The following is a 21,584-nucleotide window of genomic DNA, read 5'->3' as shown; positions in this document are numbered from 1 at the left end:
AAAGTATTCTCTCTCCCCGGGTACCCTGTCCTGTCACGTCCCCTCCTGCAACGTCAGTTTCATCTGCACCAAAGTACCATGGGCCTCATGCATGAACCCTCCTGTCAGTTTGTACGTTGAATAAAGGACTAGAAGCACCCCAAAGCGTGAGACTTGAAAAAGAAGCAGGAGATTTTCTGGTGCCTCCTAGATGCCCCCAACTGTCTATTCTGCCTACGTTAAGGCAGATTCTGGAAAGATCTCTCCTTTCCCTGTCTTTGGTCACGTGTTTGGAGGCTTTTCTCAGAACCCACACTCTCTACTTTGTCCCTGGGCACCATCCACTTGGCTGCAGGCCACGCCGTGCCTGGCTGAGCTGCCCCCGGAGCTGTCAACACGGGTGTGCGTGCTGGTATGTCACCCGGGGGCTCCAGAGACGAAAGGTGCGGGAGGCAGGCAGGACTGCGCCAGGCTGGTTTGCATTACCTGCCAGCCTGGGAACGGCCCGTAAATCAAGGTGCACAGCGGAAGGTGCCCAGAGCGGGGGTGGGGGCGTGCGTGTGAGAAGGGAATGTGGGGCCAGGCTGTCATGTGGCAGGGAGCAGGCTCAGGGCTCAGGCCACTGGGTGGAAGCCCTAGGCAGGCTGCTGTTAGCTCAGGGTCAAAACAAAACAAAACAAAACACCGAGTTAAGATTGTTCAACGCTGGGAGGCTCTGCTGTAAGGTAGTGAGCTCCCTGTCTTTACAGTTATTCCAAAGGTTGATGTTCACCCTTGGGTGCCACAGTCGTGAGGACCCTTGTATCGGGAGGGAGATGGCTCCTCGCAGCCTTGGGATTCCTCAAGCCTGGGGCTGGCCTCCTGGTCTGTGATTCTAAACGTGGAGGCTGTAGGCATTTATTCTAACATTCATGTTGTTCTAACCGAGTGCCAGGCTCTAACTGCTCACAAACACCTGCACCTTTGGTTCTCATGGTAAGCCTCTGAACTGGGCACTCACGTTTCTGTTTTGTGGACAGGGAGCCCAAGGCCGAGAGAAGGGACTTAGCCAGGAGCTCCCAGCTAGTCACCTCCAGGTCCTGTCCTCCGAACTGCTCCGCTACTGCAGTTCTCTCTGCGGCGTTTCCAGGAGGCCGGCTGCTAGCTTAGTCCGGGCATGGCTGGGGCTCTTCTGGCAGAGTCCAGAGCAGGCAAGACAAGCGCTCTGGGACGGGTGGGTTTCAAGAGGGGTCCTGTTGTGCAGGCCCAGAGAATAACCCGAAGGGTGTCGTTGGTGGCAGGCACGGTAACACCCAGGTAACAAGGGGAGGGGACAGTCCCTCCAGAGAGGCAGGAGGCTCACAGTGATAGAGGCTCTGGAAACCTGAACGTCCGGACAGGCAAGTGATGTCGGGATGGCGGTGATTCATCATGGAACTCCAGGACCTGGGCAAGAGGGGGCATGGAGTTTCAGAGAAGGGGACTCTCTGTCCCGGAGCAAGTGAAGGCTGTGGCATCAGAAGAGGGAGGCCACGCCAGAAGCATTCAGAAAGAAGGACATGATGTGAAGCTCCAGGTCTGGGCTGGGAACAGCTGCCTCAGGAAAGGAGGCCTGACTTCAGAACCCAGAGTCTGGGCCTTAATCCCTGGATTTGCTGCCTTTGCTCCTTGTGTGATCACAGCGGGCTCAGTTAACCTCTCTGACCTTTGGTTTCTTATCTTAAAAGGTGGGTGATGATAACTATCTTGCACGAGGGTTTGCGGGTGATCAAATCGCATAATATTTGCTCACATGGAGATTTACAAATAAGAGGGGCTCACCAGGTGTCCTGTGTGTCTGGTAGCTGCTCTTGCCTTGGATGGAGATAGATCTTGGAGTGGGTCTAGAGGGGAAGGGGAATGAGTGGGGGGGACAGGTCAGAGGCAGGAGGGCTACAGAGGAAAGGGCTGAGAAGGCTCCACCTTGGGATGCCTCCTGCTCACCCTGGTGCCAGCCGGACCCCCACACTGGTTCGTCAGGTTAGCCAGTGGCTTTCCGGGACCGTCTGGGTGCTGGCCCCTGGATCAGGTAACTGGGGGCTATGCAGTGAGGCTACTAAGTAGCTACCTGGGATTCCAAATTGAAAATCAAACCCATGGCCAGGGAGCAGGCATTCTCTGCAAGCACCAAAAGGTCCACAAGCTTACGCTCACATTCCCTTCCCTACCTGACCGCTTCTGGCATGTTCTCTCCTGTGTTTCTCTGAGGGTCTGTAGGCACCCTCCATCTCCTCATCTGTAAAACGAGCAGACCTGGATAACAGGATGACTAAGGCTAATTATATAACTTCCCTCGTCCTAAAGATCAAACATTTTATTTTTCTATTACTCTGGAAACTTAGGAGAGTCACCTACAAGTTAGACGTCTACAGGTAAGGCAGCTGGAGTATCAAAAAGGATCACAAATTGGGAGTAATGATAGTAAGAGCAGTAATCTTAGATCTAGAGTGTTCTAGAATTGATGATGGTGTCCTGTGCATTATGTTTAATATTTACACATTCCCATCTTGTAGATGAGGCTCCTGAGGGTTTGCACTCACAAAGCCGGTTGGTGACAAAGCCAGGCTCCCAATCAGGTTTTTCCAACCCCAGCTCTGGTTCAATGTAACTGCGTGAAGGCACTGCCCATTTCTAGGTCTCAGTCTCCCCATCTGTAAAATGGGTGGATTGCCCCTTTGGCAGTAAAATGTTATGATTTTTTGACTTCTCTGTTCCTGGGGGTGGGATGGGGGAGGCTTCTCTTGGTGCCCCAAATATATGTCGTTTCTGGAGGGTTCAGAAGTCACCCTATTTCCCCTTCATTGTTAACCTTGACAACTGCTCACAAGGTCAGCATTGGAAGTAACCCCCAGAAGGTGGCCTCACGGATGCCTCTGGATCCTTTTTTCACCTCATGGGGTGTGGGGGAGATTTTCAGAACCACAGCACTCTGGGTTGTTAGAGCCTTTGAGGTCATCCTGTGTCCAGAAAGGTCTTGAGTGGTGGGTGTTTAATCCAGGCCCTTGTCTTCAGGAGGATGGGCCAGATGACCTAATAAAGTCCCTAATAAAACTGCCTGGGCAGATCACCAGCCTCCTGTTTTAAAGTCTCATTGAAAAAGGAATGTCTCTGGCGGTCCCTGGGTAACACATTACAGAGTTTCACGACCCTCCTCGCCAGGAAGCTGTTCTTAATGTTTAACCTTAATCCCTCCTGCTGTAATTTAAGGCCCGTTCCTCTTGTTGAGTGCAAATGGAGAACAGCTGCTCACACTCATCGTCTGACATCAGCTATTTCTCAAGATGACCCTGTGAGACAGGCCAGGGTCATTAGACCCAATTTGGTGCTCAGCAAATATGTATTTATTCCTGCATGCGAGGCCGCAGACTGGCTTGTTGGGCATGAGGAACAGCAGCAAGTCTCTCCGGGTGTCTCTTTGGACCTGTCTCCTGTGTCACATGGAGGAGCCCGGAGGGTGGAGACCCGGCCTGGTTGGCTTGCTTTGTGAGCACTCCTCTACAGTGCTCCGTGGCAGAGGCCGCTGTCTGGATGGGAACAGTTTGGTGCAGGTGGCTGACACTGTAAGCTTGAGGCAAACCGTCTCAGAAGGGTCCAGATGAAACTATCTGGCTCCTCCAGGGATTTGGAGATAGCTCTGTTTCAAGAACATCGCTTTGATGGGCAAAGCTGGGAATGTTCCATGAGGGTGTGTGGATTCTCTGCCCTGCTGTGGGGGCAAGTCCAAGGGTTTCTGAGACCATGCGGAGGTTGTCCTGGCCTGTGTCCTTCCTGAAAGGAGGCAGGGCTGAAATACAATCTAGCAATTTGCCACCCCTGTCATTGCTCAGAACAATAGCATGGACAAGAACAGGAACAACAAAACCCACAGGGCCTGCTGGGTGAAACGTGTTGTTCTCAGTTCAAATCTTATCTGGTTCTTTCTCTCTCCCTGGCCTCTGTATGTTTGGAGAAACACAGGTAACGTGTTTGGAAGAACAGGTGAGCAAGTGTGAGGGAATTTTGAGGCCCCAGCCAGCACCTCCACCCCTTCCTGGTTGAACCTCACACTGGCTCTTTGCATCTCTGAGCAGTTTGCTTGTGGTTGTAGAGGCCTCGGATCACATACTGGCTACATCCTTCTCCTTGGCGGTGGGGGGCTCATGCTCGAGGCTCTGCTCTGTGACAGGACTTTGAGGCCCAACCTATCCCCGGGCACCCCCTCCTGGGCTCTCCTTCTTTGGGAGGCTGCCTTCCCCTCGGTGGTGCCTGATGTTTATCAGAGGCCTGGATCAAAGCTGCCCAGGTCGTAAATCTCTCTCTGTGGCTGTCAGGCCCCAGGGCAGCTGAAGAGGGTTGACAGCCCTTTGGGCCTCAAAGGAAAAAATTCGCTTTACTCCACCCACCCCCAGGTTTGCCAAGAAGCTGTCCTCTCAGGAGCCACTGCCGGGCAGTTCAGTTCCTGGGAGAGGCTCCTGGAGGCCAAGAAGGGCTGGTCTGTGGTGGAGGAGAAAGGGCAGAGCAGAGGACAGAGAAGCAGGGGAAGGGGGAGGGAGGGAGGCCCTGTGCATGTTTGCGTGCTGTGGGGAGCACAGTGTGCCATCACCTGTGCATGCATGAAATGCCTTATGGGTTCCTTTGTAAGCGGATGGGGGAAAGGGAGACAGAACCAAAAGCCCCCTACAAGCTTTTGGACCCAAACCTCTCATTTTAAAGAAGAAACTGAGGCCCAGAAGGATGATGGGCTTGCTCGCAGAGCCACAACCAAGGCTCACTGGGAGCCAGTGCTTGTGGGTTTTCATAGACACATCGGAGATCATGTGACTCAAGAAATTCAAGGCTGGTGCAAGAAGACAGATGAAGCCGTAGGGTCTCATGTCCTGCCTGTGTATGTGGTTCGGGCAGCTGAATGGCAAGGGGCTGGAGCAACAGCAAGTGTGCCTCTCCCTGGACAGCCTTTCTCATCCTGGGCATGACAGCCTCTAGGAGTTTCTTGTACTGATACTCGGGCTTGGAAGCGCCTCTATTTGCCTCTGGACATGTGGAGAATTTGGAGCTAATTATTTTAGCTCTTCAGGAAAGATTAGAAGGACTGCTTGGGCCAACCATCACCATTCTCTCTCTTCTTTAGGGCTTGCCCAAGACTCAGAAGTGCCGGTGAAGAAAGGGGTTTTAGAAGTAACTTAGCTTAAGACTTTCATTTATTTATGTGGAAAATGAGGCCCAGAGAAAGGAAGGCCCTGGTCAAGGGTGAGGCTCTAGGAACCCAAGCCTGAGCGGCTTCGCAGAACAAGTGCACGCAATAAGCCTCAGGGTCGATAAACTACATCTGTGCTTATATAAGACACATAAACATATATGGCCACAATTTCAGAAAAATGTCCTGCAGATAAAAGTAGCTTTAAATCCCCTATAAAATGTTAAAATACAGTACTTAACTCCTAGCTGCTCAGCAGGTCCTCAAATGCGGCAGTGGTGCATCAACAGTCAGGATCTACTTGTGGAAAGAGGATACAGAAGAGCAAAAGAGGTGAAGAATGGGATTTGGAGTCACAAAGACTTGGGGGCCAGGCCAGGCAGGGCTCTTGCTAACTGTTGACTTTGGCCAAATTAGCTCAGTTTCTCATTTGTACTTACCTCATAGGTAGTCGTAGTAATGAAATGATGTCAGTTTTTACAGCAGCTCTGAGCTCATAGTATGTGCTCCCAAAAAATGCCCACTTTTATTTTTCTATTAAATTAATTAATCAACTAATTTGTTTATTAGAGAGAGAGAGAGAGGGTGGGGAGGAGCAGAGGGAGAGAGAGAATCTTTTTTTTTTTTTAAGATTTTATTTATTTATTCATGAGAGACACACACACACACACACAGAGGCAGAGACACAGGTAGAAGGAGAAGCAGGCTCCACGCATGGAGCCTGACATGGGACTCGATCCTGGGTCTCCAGGATCAGGCCCTGGGCTGAAGGCAGTGCTAAACCACTGAGCCACCCGGGCTGCCCCAGAGAGAGAGAATATTAAGCAGGCTCCACCCTCAGACCTGAGCCCACTTCAGGGCTCCATCTCACAATCCCAAGATCATGACCTGAGCTAAAATCAAGAGTCAGGCGCTCAACTGACTGAGCCACTAAATGTCCATCTTTAGAGGCACCTTGGGGTCTTGATCTAAGTCACACTGTAAAGGACCTCACTCTGGATTCTCCCCCCTTGTATAAGATATGGACACAGTAGGTCTGTTGAAATCTAGGGAAAAATTACCTACAATTGGACGACATGAGAAAGCTGGGTTCAATCAGTTCAGAAGATTCATCCCAGTTTCAGATGTTGCCAGTGGATTGGTGGCTTTTAGGGTCTTTGTTCCAATCTGGGGGGCTCATCCCTACACTGAAGTTTAGGGCTCTGTTATGGGCTAGATTATGCCCCCCTCCAACTTATCCATCCAAGTCCTAACCCCCAGTGCCTCAGGAGACTGTATTTGGAGATAGTATCTTTAATGAGTAATTAAGCTAAAAGGAGGTCATCAGGGTGGGTCCTAACCCAGTTTGATTGGTGTCCTTATAGGAAGAGGAAATTTGGGCACAGACAGGCACCCAGGGAAGACCCTGTGAAGACACAGGGAAAAGACGGCCATCCATAAGCCAAGCGCAGAGTCTCAGAAGAAACAACCCTGCTGGCCCTTTGATCCTGGAGGTCTAGACTCCGGAAGTCAATGCGCTTCAGTTGTTCAAGCCGCTCTGCCTGTGTATGTGGTTCGGGCAGCCAGAGCCCACTATGAGTAACTCGGGTTGCGCGGTCTTCCTCCTGAGACCTGGAGCAGCCCCCCTGGCTGCCCTTGTGCGGCTCCCAGATTCCTGGCCTGGCAGAGGGGAGGGGACCACGGGCCAGTGCTCCTCAGCCCTTTGTGTGTTTGAAAATCTCTTCTAGGGAAGCCTGTTAAAGACTGGGTGACGGGCACTGAGGGGGCACTTGACGGGATGAGCCCTGGGTGTTATGCTATATGCTGGCAAATCGAACTCCAATAAAAAAATATGCAAAAAAAAAAAAAAAAAAAAGGAAAGCTATGGAAAAATGCAAAAAAAAAAAAAAAAAAAGATGCTGATTCCCTGACCAGACTCCCCACGGGGAGGCTTATCCAGTTACATCCGGGGAAGTGTGTGTGGGGGGCATTTCCCTGGTGACTCTGAGGACAGGGGCCACCCCCTTGAGGGGCACTGCCCTAGCCCTTAAGCCCGCCCAGGGCTTCCGTCTTGGGGGTTGCTACCAGGAGGAAGCTGGGGGACGTGACTCCCCAGTCTGAGGAGGCTCGCTCGTTGGCGGGGCTGGAAGCTCCCGGATCTGCCTGGACACGAGACGCTGCTCTCCCCGCCTGCGCTCCCCGCAGGCCCGTCCGCGTTCAGGCCTGTGGCGGGGTGAGTGGGGACGGGCGGCCCGGGCTGCAGCGGAGCAGGAGTAAGCGAGTGAGCAAGCGAGCGTCCTGGGCTCGCTGTGGGGATGGGCGTGGGGGAGCCCTGAACTCCTCGGCATCTTGCTCCTGTCAGCTTCCAGCATGACATATGCACAAAGGTACCTTTTATAGGTGGGAAATTATAGGTGCTGCCACTTCAAAGGCCTTGGCAACCAGAGCTCCTCTTTGATAGATGACAGTATTATTAATGGTGATTTATTGCTGGGGCCATTTTGACAACAGAAATAACCAGTTTCCCCACCTTCTCGGCCCCCTCCCCCCACACCTTGCTGTTGTTGCGTGGGGGGGGGGGGGGGCGGGGAGGGTTGTGCTGTGGGGGTTATCTCCCTGCCTAAGGAGGCTGGAGCATCTGTTTAACGCACACAGTGAGGTATCTGGCTTATTAACTTGTCATCATGTGTCATAAAGTTTAGTGAAATGCTGGCAGATTGTAATCCTAAACACGGCAATTACCCTATTATTAAAACGGCTTTCTTTCTTTCTCTTTTCTCTCTCTTTATTTTTCTTTCTCTCCCCCCCCCCCACCTCCGCCCCATTCTTTTTCCTGGTCGGGTCTGTTCTTACCTCTGTCTCACTTGCTTGATTAGTCACGGGCAGGAGCCTCCTGCGTGGCAATCGTGCCCGAGTAAAGCAGGCCTTGGCTAGGCCGAGCTCACGGGAGAGCAGACAGGGGGCGAGTGGAGCACCTTGCTTCTTGCTGCAGCGAGCTAGCCCGGCTCATGGGCCTGATGAACTGATCCAGGCCAGGCAACGCAAAGCAGGAGCTGCGGTGGGGGGTGGGGGTGGGGGAGGTGGGGGTGGTTTCTGGCTCCCCAGGCCTGGGTGGAGTGAGCAAAGAGAAGACAAACTTGCCGGCCGGCCTACCAGAGCTTCCACTGCCTTTAGAGCTTGCCTGGGTCTCTCTCCAGAGTTGACCTCCCTTGGCCTTTTATGAGCTCACTTTTGGATCTGGAACTAGAGGTGAAGAACAGAAAAGGCAGGAAGCAGTGGGATGGTGAATGGTGGGAGGGGGAGCAGAGCAGAAGGGGAGGAATAGGTCATCTGAGTCCTGGCTGACCCCTTACTGGCTGGAGACCGGGTTTCTACATTCATAGAATGGAGTGATGATTCTCGCCCTGTCCACTTCATGCGGTTCTAGGGAGGATCATATCAGATAACGGGCCCGAGAGAAGATGGTTAATAGTAAATCATTCCGCATGTTTGAGGAGATTGTCATTTCATATGGGCCGTGGCAGGGTCTGAATTCACGGCTGAAGGAGCCTCAACTCCTGTTACTGCAAAGGGTTGTAAGTATGTTGAGATTCAGTCTCCTGTTCCGCGTTGTCCTTCTCAAGGTCATGACGACCCTTATTTCTAAATCTACCTGGAAGGCATTGTTCGACTTTTTGATCTGAACAATGGGAAATCTTCATGCATGTTCATGACTCACAGTTGTTATAAGTAAGCTGCTATGTTAAGGATACAGAACAGAATAGGCTGGAGGCAAACTTGAAATAATGAAATTGCAGTTTGCCAAATCCTTAAAGGACTTTAGAGATTGGCCAGTTTAATTATCCCATTTTATAGATTTGTAAATCGAGGCTCTAAGAGGTAGAGCAACATTCCAAAGTCACTGGGTGAACAATAGGCAGAGCTGGGAGTAGGATTCTTGTTTCTGACTCTGTTCTAGTGCTTTCTCCACTGGGAGAAGCACCTCGATAGCTTTGACTCTGGTTGCTCTTTCTCTTCCTTTGTAAAGAGACTTCACCCCTCCCCTCATCAATTACCTTTCAGGAAAGGGTCTGCTAGCAGTCATTTACATGCTAGTGTGAATTGAAGGCAATATTTAGTTCTCTCAGATGTATTTGCTTTTGTAGCCTCATCCCTGGTCACATCGAGCTGGCTTTGTTCCCTGTCAATAAAGTTTCTGGCACAGAAGAGAAGAGAGGTAATGCATTTTTGAGGCAAGGACTCATGATTCTCATCCCCTGAAATTACACCAGTTGCCTACTCTGCAGGGCAGCAAGGGCTGGGCACTGCTTCCCGAACTGCACTGCTCTGGACCAAGATCTATGTGTTCATATTTCAGAGCGTGTTTTTCAGGACCTGTCAGGGAGTAGGGTTGCATAGATGAATGGAGTCAGGCAGGTTTAAAAATGGAAAACCAGCAGACAGATTTAAAAATGGGAAGAAGCCAGACAGAGTGAATGTGGTCCCTAAACACAACACCTGCCCCTTCTGTTTGTTTTCTTCTTTCTTTTCCATGGTTGGGAGAGTACCAGCAAGCAGGCTGGTGTCAAGAACTCTAAGTTCCAAGTTTCAGGTGCAAGGAGAGTTTCTGAGCCCCTACTCTGTGCCAGACACTGGTCTGTGTGCAGGGTGGTGAGGAAAAGAGACCCCCTTTAACCCTGCAGAGCTCAGATTTAGAGTCAGGGCCACAGATAAGGGAGAGGGAGACTTTCCCTGTGGCAGATTATGCTGGGCCTCCCCACTTTTGCCCACGAGGTGAACAATAGTGCTCTCTCTGTAGGTCACCCTGAACCTCTAGTAGAACGCGATGAGATTTAACACTGGTAAATGATTGATGGGCTCTTCGCTGGTTGGGCCAAGGGGGCAGAGAGGGTTTGGAGATGATCCCGGGTACTGAGCTCGAGGAGAGAGAATGAGAGCAAGAGAAAGCAGAGACAGGCTAGGACCTGAAGGGGAATAGAATGACTCTGGTTTTAGGCGTGTAGATTGCAGTGAGATGAATCAGCCACATGCGAATGTCCTGCTGGCCTTAGAGAAAGGTCCTGGAGCCTGGGGTTGGGACGGAGATGGACATGCAGGGCCACAGCCTGGAGATGACAGGTGGTGCCTGAAGCCATGAGAAGAGAGGTTATCTCCGTGGGGAGGAGAGGTGGGCAGCTACAGGGGAGCTGGGAGGATGAGTGGCCTTGGTCTCTTCCCTCAGGTCCACGCTGGGTGGTCATTGGAGAGTTTGCCGCTGCTGACCAGCTGGCCGTCAGTCCTGGAGCACCGAGAGGAGTGGAGGATGCACAAGGACTGCAGTGGAGACGCTGCTGTCCCCCTCCCCTGAGCCCACTGGGACCTCTGGCTTTGCTGGCTGCGTGTGGTCCTGCCACACACTGACTGGCTCCCACTCCCATGGGGCTATGCCAAGGTGAGGCCTACCTTTGCCCCCCCGAATTCAGAGGGAGGGGAAGGCCTGTGGTCCCCCACCTTTACAGGCAAGTTCAGATGGCCTGAGCTAATAGATGTCGCTAACCAATTATGTGATCTTGGCAGCTCACTTCACCTCATTGTGACTCACGTGAAGGATGCGGGTATCACACATAACCTTGTCGGGTGGTTGGGAACCTGCCCACTGGTCAGGTGCTTGGGTAGTAAGGGCTACTATAATAGGATAATGGATGGCAGGTGTTTTGTAAACCTTAGGGTGATAGGAGCAAGTCAGTTCCCATGATGAGGACTCCTACTCCGTTATCGGGCTCACTTTCCAAGTTCTTTTAGAAGCTCTTTTAGAGTAGCCCCCTTCTCTGAGGAAGCTCCAGGGGCAAATGCTCCTGACCCCTGCCTGGAAGGACCAGATCCCCGGGTCATAGGGTCAGGTGGGCCTCTTTTGTCCAAGGATCAAGGGGGTGAAGAAGAGTCCCCTGCTTCGGTGTGGTCTGCCAAAAGCCACGCCACACTCCCCTCCACTTGAGGAGGTTGCTAGGTCCTTGCTCTGCGTGCAAGCTCTGTGCCTGGCCCAAGGGTCAGCCCCATGTAGCAGGGCCACACAGATGTCAAACCTGAAATGCAGCTCTCTGGCTTTGCTGGTTCCAGTTCTGATAGGCATCTCCAGAGGCTGGTGATAAGGATGATGGGCAGGTTGAGCGCTTTTCCTCCTTGTACTGGTAACTGCTGTGCGATAGCAGCTCTGTAATTGCTCAATAAAACTCCCCCCACCGCCCAGGATAGATTTATGGCCAAAATGCATTATCTGAACTGAGCATATTTCATCTGAGTGTACCTGGGTGTGTGTGGGATGGGGAGGGAGAACAGACTGTCTGGAGACAGTTTCCGGGGGTGCTCAGGAAATTCCTGCCCCCTCCTTTCCCCGAAGTGTTGTCTGGAAGCTCTTTCTAGATCTGTCAGGACTTACATGTCATGGATCTTCTCCTGAACCTAAAACTATGTAGACACCCCAGGGATGGGAGTGATGAGGAAGACTGTGGCCTGGACAAGTTTAATTTAGTTCAGTTCAGCAAATTAAATAGTGCCCATTCTTGCCGAGGGCTAGGAAAGCTATTATTGTTATTTAGCAGGGGGGGAAGGAGGGAAAGGCCTTGAGAAGGTGAAGAGAGATGACAAGGAGCTTTTTTTCTTTTTTTTAAAGATTTTATTTATTTATTCATGAGAGATGAGAGAGAGTCAGAGACACAGGCAGAGGGAGAAGCAGATTCCCTCTGGGGAGCCTGATGTGGGACTCGATCCCAGGACCCCGGGATCATGACCTGAGCCAATGGCAGATGCTCAACCACTGAGCCACCCAGGTGACAAGGATCTTTTCTCTAGCTGCTTGAGGTGCCTGATACACCAACATTGGCTGGTGGGAGTGGGGTGGGGGCAGGAGGGGTGGGGACAGCCACGGCTGAGGGTCCAGACTAGAGCAGCAGGAGCCGGGTGCACCTGGCATGATCCTTGCTCTGTCACTTACTCCCTGGGGGTTCCTGGCTTGGATTCTTGGAAGGTGAATGATCTGGTGTGTGAGGCCAGTGCCGTGCTGGGTCAGTAGCTCAGTAGGACAGTATCGCACATGTGGTGATGATGATGGGGAGCTGGAACCTACAGACGGAGCCAGCCTGGAGGTGACCAACAGCCAAATGGCTGTCATTAACTTGGGCTCCATGTATGCTGGTTATCCTGTTTTTTTACAATTTTTAAAAATTTAAAAATATTTAATAGGTGATATACATCTAAGTGGCTTAAAAGTTAAAAGGTATAAAGAAATATGCATGGAAAAGGAAAAGAAAAATTACTGCCTGCCCTGGCCTCTGAGTACTCTGTTCCTTTGTCTCAGAGTCTGGGGTACTGTGTACAAGGATGATGATGATGACAGTGAGAAAAATCACTAATCCTCACTTAGACTCACCAGGTGCCCAGCATGGTTTTAAGTGTCCACATTAATTCATTTAATTCATATACATATGGATTAATTCCTGTTCCTATATATAACATATTAATTTATTTAATCCCCAAACAACAGCTCCTAAAGTAGGTACCGTTATCATTCCCACTTCTCAGAGCATATAACATACGATTAAACACTTTACTCTGTATTTTCCATTTGAAACATTTATTTACATCCTCCTAATCCCAATGGATAAGAAAAGACCCCTAGAACAGTGATAATGAGGGAGAACATGGGCCACCGTGATCTGGGAAGACGTCACTAAGAACGGGCTGGGAAGGATGGGGAAGGAAGATGAAGAATGTGGCTTGTACTGTCTAGCATCTACAGGATACTTCACTAAGAGTCTCACATATCTCACTCCAGCTCCCTCCCCCCCAACCCAGCAGCATGAGGTAGGTGTTATTACTTTCATTCTCATGGAGGAGAATAGCAGAACCCTTAATGGCTAAGGAACTGGTCCCAAATCTCACAATAAGTCTCAAGCTGGCACTTTACCATGTCAGGGTTCCTGACTCTTAGCCTAGCACTTTAGTCATTACAAAATGGGATGAAAGGACAAGCATGAGCAGATGTGAATGATGGAGAACAAGGAGACAGTATGGAAACCAGACTGCTAAGCAGAAGTTCATGGACAGGGAGAGTGGGAGAGAGATTGAGATGAGGCAGGTGGGCCCCATGGGACTTCTCTTTAGCTTTAACTTTCTTGAGAGAGAAGGTCAAAGTAGGGATGCTCTGGTCTCTTGTCCTTTTTTCTGCGCGGGGAGGGAGGCGGATCTCCAAATTAAGACCCAATAGGGACCCAAGCAGAAGTGGGAATAGATCTTCTATGTACTCTTCTCAGATGGCCTTGAAAGATTTTGGACTTCTTTTAGGGGGCAGAGAAATGGTCCTCCTTTGTAAAGGGTACAGATGAAGGGACACCCTGGGGTAGCATTAGAAAGCAGCCTCATTAGATTTGGCAAGCCAACCCCAGAGACAAATGGGTGGCCCAAGATGTATGCATAGTGATTTCACAGCAAAGTCTTCATTTCTGCAGATATTCATTAAAATCTGTGACATGTCCCTCCATTCTTTGGAAAGAAAAAAAAAAAAACATTTCCTGACACTTGGAGATATAACAGTGAGTAATTCAGGTCATACAATTGAATATATCTTATCAGAAAGTGTTATAATGAGGACTGTTGGTGAGAATGCAAATTGGAGCAGCCACTCTGGAAGACAGTATGGAGGCTCCTCAAAAAGTGAAAAATAGAGCTACCCTATGATCCAGCGATTGCACTGCTAGGTATTTATCCAAAGGACGCAAACACACACAGTGATTCAAAGGGCCATCTGCACCCCGGTGTTTATAGCAGTAATGTCCAAAATAGCCAAACTATGGAAGGAACATAGATGCCCATCAACAGAGGAATCCATAAAGATGTGGTGTACACACACACACACTGGAATATTACCCGGTCATCAAAAAGAATGAGATCTTGCCATTTGCAAAGACATAGATGGAACTAGAGGGTATTATGTTAAGTGAAATAAATCAGTCAGAGAAAGATAAATACCATATGATTTCACACATATGTGGAATTTAAGAAACAAAACAGATGGACATAGGGAAAGGGAAGGAAAAATAAAATAAGATGAAACAGAGAGGGAGTCAAACCATATGAGACTCTTAACTCTAGGAAACAAACTGAAGATTTCTGGGGGGTGGGGAAATGGTTTCACTGGGTGATGGGCATGAGGGAGGGCATATGATGTGATGAGCCCTGGGTGTTATACATAACTGATGAATCACTAAATTCTAATCCTGGATTTAATAATTCACTATATATTAACTAAATTGAATTTAAATAAAAACTTTAAGAAAAAGAAAAAAAGTGCTGTGATGAGGAATGGACAGTGCTGTGTGTACACACTGGCCAATCTAGTGTAGGCTGGATATGCTGCCATATGCCTTCAGAGGAGGCCGCATTTAAGCAGAGACCTCAGAGGGAATGAGAGGATGTTGGTCAGGAGAATCCTGAAAGAATCCTATAAACAGAGAGAGCCTAGGATGAGAAGGACTACATTTCATAGGGTTCTCATGGCTGGAGATAGATTGCAAGAGTAGGGGCACAGTGCCGGTAGGTACAGGGTAGGTGCTCAGTAATTGTCTGGTGAATGGATTAATGAGATGTGGCTGGAGAGGTGGGTATCAACTTGTGCAAGGCCTTGAAGGCCATGGTAAGGTTTTTGATTTTGTCTGAAGGGAAATATGGGAAGCCAAGCCTATATCCCCGCAGGATTTCCTCTATCTGTATTTGGTGACTCCACTGCAGCCATGGTGGGGCCGGGCACTTGGGTTCTCTGGTTTAGGGTTTGGACAGGTGTGTATGCAAGGACCTTGGATAAAGCCAAGATGTGCCAGTTAAGCATGTTGGGTTAGCCAGTGAAGCATGTTGGCAAGAGAGGGTGAAGCGGTGGCCATTGGGTCTGGCCTGGAAAGGGAAGAAAGTGAAAATGGAAGGGGCAGCTCACACGAGAAAGCAGAGTGGTCGTGATTACGGACTGATGAGCTGGGAGTGAGGGGTGGGGTGGGGGGTGGTCAATGATCCAGAGGCTTTGGAAAGGATGGGTGAGAGTGGTCAGGAGGATGGGCTGTGAATTTATGACTTCAGGGATATTGTCTTGGAAAGGAGCGGCTAAAGAAGAGTAGGCGTAAAGGTCACTGCAGTGGAGTCAAGGAACTGAGGGGCAGGTTGGGGGATGGGTCATCTGAAGCAGAGATGGAAGTCACTGTGGATGATGGCAGCACTTTGGGTGGAGAGACACTGGAATTGGAGCCCAAGACTATGGGATAGAGCACAGGGTGTGAATGCCTGCAGGACAGTGGTTGACAAGAACCAGGAGGGCAAGGTGATACAGGTGCTAGCCATGGTGGGAGGTGCAGAGATGGCACAAGGCACAGTTCATATGCCCAGGGAGAGCAGCATGTAGTCAGGAGCAACCCATCTGCCTCACCTGGAGTCACCTGGATGGTCATTCCAGGAACTAGCCACCCAAGTGGTTTATGAGTTAAACACTGCAACATTCCTCATGGCAACAGCTAGCCACCGTTCAGCGAAGTTCGCTCTGTGTCTGTAATGCATGGAACAGTCTTGCAATATCAGTAAAGGCACGGGGCAGGGGGCTGGGAGTCCTACTGAGTTGGGTTTGAATTCTCCAAACTGCCACTTACAGGCTGTGTGACCCTGGGCAAGCTCTTCACCCCTCATCTGTAAGACAGGGCAAGCATTCTCTCACCAGAGTTGTGATGAGGATTAAGTGAGCTTATTTCTGTAAAGCTCTGGACACAGACACGTGTGCCTAGGTGCTGACTGTGGTTCATATCAATATCATATACTTGAAGAATAAAGTTCAGAGAGGTTAAGTGATTTGCCAGAGGTCGCACATCTAAGAAGTGACAGCTCTGATTCAAACCCAAACTCTGAAAAATGCTTTGAAGATGAAAGCGCCATGTCATCACGTTCTCAGAAAGACATACCACGTTCACCTGGAGTGAGAACCTGGGTTTGATCCCTGGGGGTCTGCCTCTGTCCTCATCACCCAGCTCGCGCGGGCAGCCTTTAGTTTGACACTACGACGCCCCGGAATCACACTGCATCTCACACAGTCCCCAGGGAAACCGAAGCTCAGAGGGGGGTCACTGACTTGTCCAAGGTCACCTGCTAGTGAGTGGTGGCATTGGAGCCCGGGTCCGGGTGACCTTCCCTCCACTGCTTTTTCTGTCATATCTTACCTGGCTTCTAAAGGAATGGGGTGGGATAGGGATCCTGATCCTGTTCCAGGGTGCCTCTGAGAACATGCGCGGGGCACTCATTTATTACAGGCTTTTGACTGCCTATTAATTTTAACTTCCCAGGGCCAGAGAGTTCAGAGCAGTGCCCCTTAAAGGAGTGGGAAAGGCACTCTGGGCCCCAGAAGCCGTGGGCTCTGGTGCCAGCTCTGCTCTGTGTGAGTTGTGTGGTCCTGCACAGGGCCCCTATCTTGATTTCCAAATCTGTAAAATGGGAATGATAATTGCCTTGAGTATCTCAGGATCATAGCGAGACTCAAATTAGATGATGTAAGAAAAATGCTTTGAAGATGAAAGTGCCCTGTCATCAAGTTCTCAGAAAGATGTACCACATTCACCTGGAGTGAGAATCTGGGGTTGATCCTAGGGGGTCTGCCTCCCTCCTTATCATGCCCCACGCCCTGCTCGTGCAGGCAGCAGGGGTAGCTGAGACCCCTCTCCTCCTTGTCCTACTGGGCACCACCTCCTCCAGCCCTTTGGTCCCCAGCTATGAGGTTGTGTGTTGAGGGCTCAGCCAGGTTGGGGGACAGAAGCTCTGACTCACTGGGCGAGTTGTGAGCTGTCCCCCACCCCCCATGCCCCTTGGCACTGGGAAGGCTTCTGCAGAAGTATGAGAGGTGCCCACATGCTCATCTGGGGAGACTAATCGGCTGGTGAGCATGGGCATGAGATTGACTCTGTCAGGATCACCTTTGGGAGCTGCTAGGCCTCTGATCCTGCCCTGCCTCTCTCTGCCCCAGCCCTCATGAGCTGAGTGGTGGAGCTTTGTCAGGCTCTGCAGAGAGTCCAGAGCCTTCACCCTGGACTTGGGGGAGCAAAGGGAAGTGCTTGCCTGGTCCTTGGGGCCGGGAACACATTTACTTTCTGGTTCCCCTTGTGGCTACCCTGCTGCCTTTGGAAGAGTCTGTCCCAGGTTCTCTGGAAGCAGACAGGCACCTCCACCTGGTCAGGGTGTGTGGATATTATTCTCTTCTCTGTTTAGGTTTGTCTTTTCTGGTACAGACTGTTGGGGCTTTCCCGAAAGCCCCTGCTCTTTCCCTGTCTTCTGTTGTTTAATCCAGGATGAGGAACTGACCACTGAAGACAGCCATGGGGATGGAAGGGAGTAGATGGAGGAAGGAAGCTGAAATCATTTGAGCACCTACTAGGTGCCAGTTCCAGGCAAAATGTCATCAGTTCCAGTAAAATTATGAGGGAGAATCATTGTCTTAGAATCTGAAAGCATTCAAGCTGGAAGGGAAGCTAGAAACAAACCATGTGGTCTACTCTCCATCTCTTACTGATAAGGAAGGACATGCCCAGAGTCCCCGAGCTTTGAAATAGTTTTTCTTTCTAGGAAAGCAATTGTCCTATTAATAATCATCTTTTATAAACTAAAGTGTTTTATGATATACCTGTCTCACTTGGGATGACTCTCTGCATGGCCTCATGGACCATCAGAGGCCCCTTTTCTGCTTCCTCATTTCACACCATCCTGTGGGGACCTGCCTTGCACCCATCTTCCCAGCTCCCTCATGTTGCATCTCCTGCCCCAAATCCTGGGACTTGTCATGGCCAGTTTTCATCCTTGATGCCTCTTGGGACCTCATCCCTCTCAGCACTCAAGGGGCTACTAGCATAAGTGGTTATCCAATCCCTGCTGTGGTGCCAACAGGAGAGGTTTGGGGAAGCCTTCCAGGTAAGGGGGGTTTTCCTGGTATTATGGGATGAACTGTGTCCCCGACCCAATTCATAGGTTGAAATCCTAACCCTTGGTACCTCAAAATATGACTGTTTGGTGTTAGGGTTTTGAATGAGGTCATTAAAATGGGTCTTTAGGGCAGCCCAGGTGGCTCAGCGGTTTAGCACTGCCTTCAGCCCAGGGCCTGATCCTGGAGACCTGGGATCGAGTCCCACGTCAGGCTCCCTGCATGGAGCCTGCTTCTCCCTCTGCCTGTGTCTCTGCCTCTCTCTCTCTCTGTCTGTCTCTCATGAACAAATAAATAAAATCTTAAAAAAAAAAAAATAAAATGGGTCTTTAAGGGGGAGGGGCTGAATCCAATATGACTGGTATCCTTAAAGAAGTGGAAATTGCATCACAGAAGGACACACAGAGACCATGCGAAGACACGGGGAGAAGATGAAGCCAAGGACAGAGGCCTCAGAAGAAAAAACATGCCAGCATTTTGATCCTGGACTTGTAGCCTCCAGACCGGTGAGACAATACCCTCCCATTGTATCAGCACCCAGTCTACGGTGGTTGTTATGGCAGCCCTAGCCAACAAATACACCCAGGCCCTTCCCCGGTCACCTGGCTCAGGCTCAGGAGTGGCTCCGGGCAGGAAGTTCTGAGGTCAGGTAGGGGCCGAGAAGCTTCCAGGCAGACCCCAAGGGAATGGTTTGTGGGTAACAGGAGGTCTAGTATAGCTTCTCGAATCCCTGCCACAAGAGCCTGGGCCCTCCAATGTGTGGGGGGAACTGGTATGCATGAGGTGGACTTAGAGCCAGGAATCCTGGGCTCTGGGGATGCCCAGTCCTTCCCGTTCTCGGGTCTTATGCAAATTCCTGGGTCTCAGTTTCCTCATCTGTGGCATGGAGAGGATGATGCCAATTTACTTCACATGCTATGGGGCAGATTACGAGAGAAAATGTGTAGTGCTTTGTCTGAGTTGGTGGTGGCGATGAAGGTAATGGGTCTCTCTCCCCTCTGGGGATATTGCTGCCCATCCATCCCTGGTGTCACTCTGCTGGGGAAGAGCAACCAAGGCTTTCCTAGAAATGGTGGGGGGTCGGGGGGATGTTGTTGCTGCGCGGGACCGGTGGAGAGCCTGTGGAGGCCTGAGGCTCCTCTTGGGGGGCCATCTCTCCTCAGCGAGGAGAAAGCTTCAACCCCAGGGCATTTCAGGTGGACAATGATGCATTCATGCAACTCGATCCATTTCCCTGAGTCTCAATTTTTCTAAATTACAAATGCAGTCACACATTTTGTGGAAAAATTGGTAAATGATCCTACTTTCTGCCATTTCTACCATTGTCAACGCTGAATGCCTATCTCCTTCCAGCTTCCTGGTGCGTTTGCTTCTTCCTGAAAGTGAGGTCCTGTCATGCATCATGCTTTCGAACCTATTTTGTACAACAGCAACATGTCCCAGACCTCTTTTTGCATTGATCCAGATTCATCCTCAGCATCATTTTTAGTTAGGACTTTTCCAACAGGCAGTTTGCAGCACCCCTAAATGCCCCCTGGGAAATGACTCCTTTCTGCCCAGCGTTTGCTCTCAGGCCTGTGGACCCCTGTGTCTCTGTGGAGCATGGAAATTCGAGTCCATAGGGCAGGAGTCCACCTGTAGCCCTGCCACTTCCCTGCTGTAAACCAGGAAAAAAAGGGCCCCAAGCCAACCGCTTCCCATTTCCAGGCCCCCTCAAAGGATTAACGGCCTGGTGTAAGTGAGAGAGCTTTGTAAACTGGCAGTGATTATTAATACACACTCATGGATGAACAAAGGCTATCTTGTTGCCTTTGTAGGAGAAAAATCCAGTGTTCAGGAGTCATAAAACACCATGAATGAGTGAGTCTGGCCTGTGGGAAGGAAGAGGGCTTGAGAAAGAAAAGTCATATTTTAGTTTTGAGAAATGATTTGGACTTTGAGAACCGACTTCTTGGTAAATGAAGAGATGAGGAAGCTTGATTTGGAAGTAGAGAAAAAAATGATCCATTTTCAGGAAGCCAGAAGCAAGGGTTCCCAACCAAGAGTTAATGGTGATGATGGTGATGAGGGCTGACACGCAGAGCATATGTTGTGTGTGAGATACTGCTAGGATCCTCTGAACATCCCTAGGAGGTAAATACTATCATTATTCCCATTTCATAGATGAGGACACTGAGGCACAGAGAGATTAAGTGACTTGCTGCAGGTCACACAGCTGGTGAGCAGGAGAGCCAGCATCTGAGCCCCAGGTCCCGCGTCTCCCTAGACTGAACACACCTGGGACCAGGTAGGCAGGCCTGGAGAACGAGAGCACTCCAGCCAGGTGGAATTGAAGACACAAATGCTGAATCTATTCGTCGTCTGTTTGGAGACAACTTGCCGTGAGTTGTTTCATGCCTGCACAAGGAGACCAGCTGGAAGGCATTTTGGTCTGTGACAGCTTGGGAAGCAGAGGGTCAGGAAGTGAGGGAGGTGCCTGTCTTCATTATGTCTCAGGGCCCCAGGGAGGTGACCAGTGGGAGGGAGGTGTCCGCTGGCTGCTGAGTCATGACATTCTTGGCTACCGGCCTCCACCACGAGGAGCTAAGGTTGGTGAGAACATCCCCATGGTTTAAGATGGGTTCTGGGGTGAAGGTTGGGGCCCTGCAGTGGGTGTGCCTTTGCTTGGTGTCCCTAGTGACGGACTTCCCTTCTCCTTCTCTCCTGCCTACGCTGGCTCCCTCTGAAGCACGAAATGGCGGGACAGCCACAGGAGGTGTGGGTGGAGAGTCACCTTGCTTTGGAAGACGCCCAAAGGGAGCCTGGGGAGAAGTTGGAGAAAATTTTGCATTTCTTCCCTTGTGGTATCAGCTGACAATGGAGCAGCCATTGTGTGTGGAGGGGCATTCTGTTGCTGCTGTAAGAGCCAGTCTGAGAGGCCGACAAGTAAAGGGGGTGCTCCTGCTGAAGGTGGTCAGGGCTGCTCAGAGTGAGTGCCTGTCGAAACCGGCTGGGCCCACTGGGCAAAAGCAGGGACCTGAAACCCCCCCGGCCTCTGAGCACCCTTTGTGAGCACCTGTAACGGGACTGATGCCTCGGCGGGGGCGGGGGGGGGGGTTCACTGCTCCCAGGAGCAGGATAGAAGGTGCTGGAAGCTGTGGGAGATACCAGCAGAGTGTCTGGGTGGTTATGAGGAGTGGATTTGCAGATATAGTCAGCAATGTGCCATGTGATGTGACAGGTACCAGGGTCACCACCACACACTCCAGTGCCCAGGCTCTGAGGGCTCAGGTGCTGTGCAGGAGCAGGCAGGGAAGCAGACAGATGATCACCGGGAGCACTTAGTGACTGCTGGAGACCCAGAGGGAGTCAGGTGGGCTCTGCATGGAAGCATCATCACAGATGGGGAATCCCGTGCCAGGAACTCTGTGCCTGCCCACTGGGATCCTTTATAGGGAACCGTCCATTTCCCCGTATGTTTTACAGCCT

The 21,584-nt window shown here is 50.7% G+C and overlaps 1 long non-coding RNA gene across 1 annotated transcript in view; it reads left to right on the top strand.

Moving 5' to 3' along the window:
- The first annotated feature begins 692 nt into the window (after nucleotides 1-692).
- LOC140604836 (uncharacterized) overlaps nucleotides 693-21,584 on the top strand; it is a 133,474-nt gene continuing 112,582 nt past the window's right edge. Inside the window, exons 1-2 of the long non-coding RNA XR_012007665.1 lie at nucleotides 693-1,685; nucleotides 10,371-10,580. This is a non-coding gene — a long non-coding RNA (uncharacterized lncRNA). The remainder of the gene's footprint in view (nucleotides 1,686-10,370; nucleotides 10,581-21,584) is intronic.

This window comes from Canis lupus, chromosome 15, assembly GCF_048164855.1.
Source record: "Canis lupus baileyi chromosome 15, mCanLup2.hap1, whole genome shotgun sequence".
In the NCBI taxonomy this organism is placed as follows: domain Eukaryota; kingdom Metazoa; phylum Chordata; class Mammalia; order Carnivora; family Canidae; genus Canis; species Canis lupus.
Note: the sequence above shows the minus strand (reverse complement) of the source record. Positions and strands in the feature narration are given on the sequence as shown.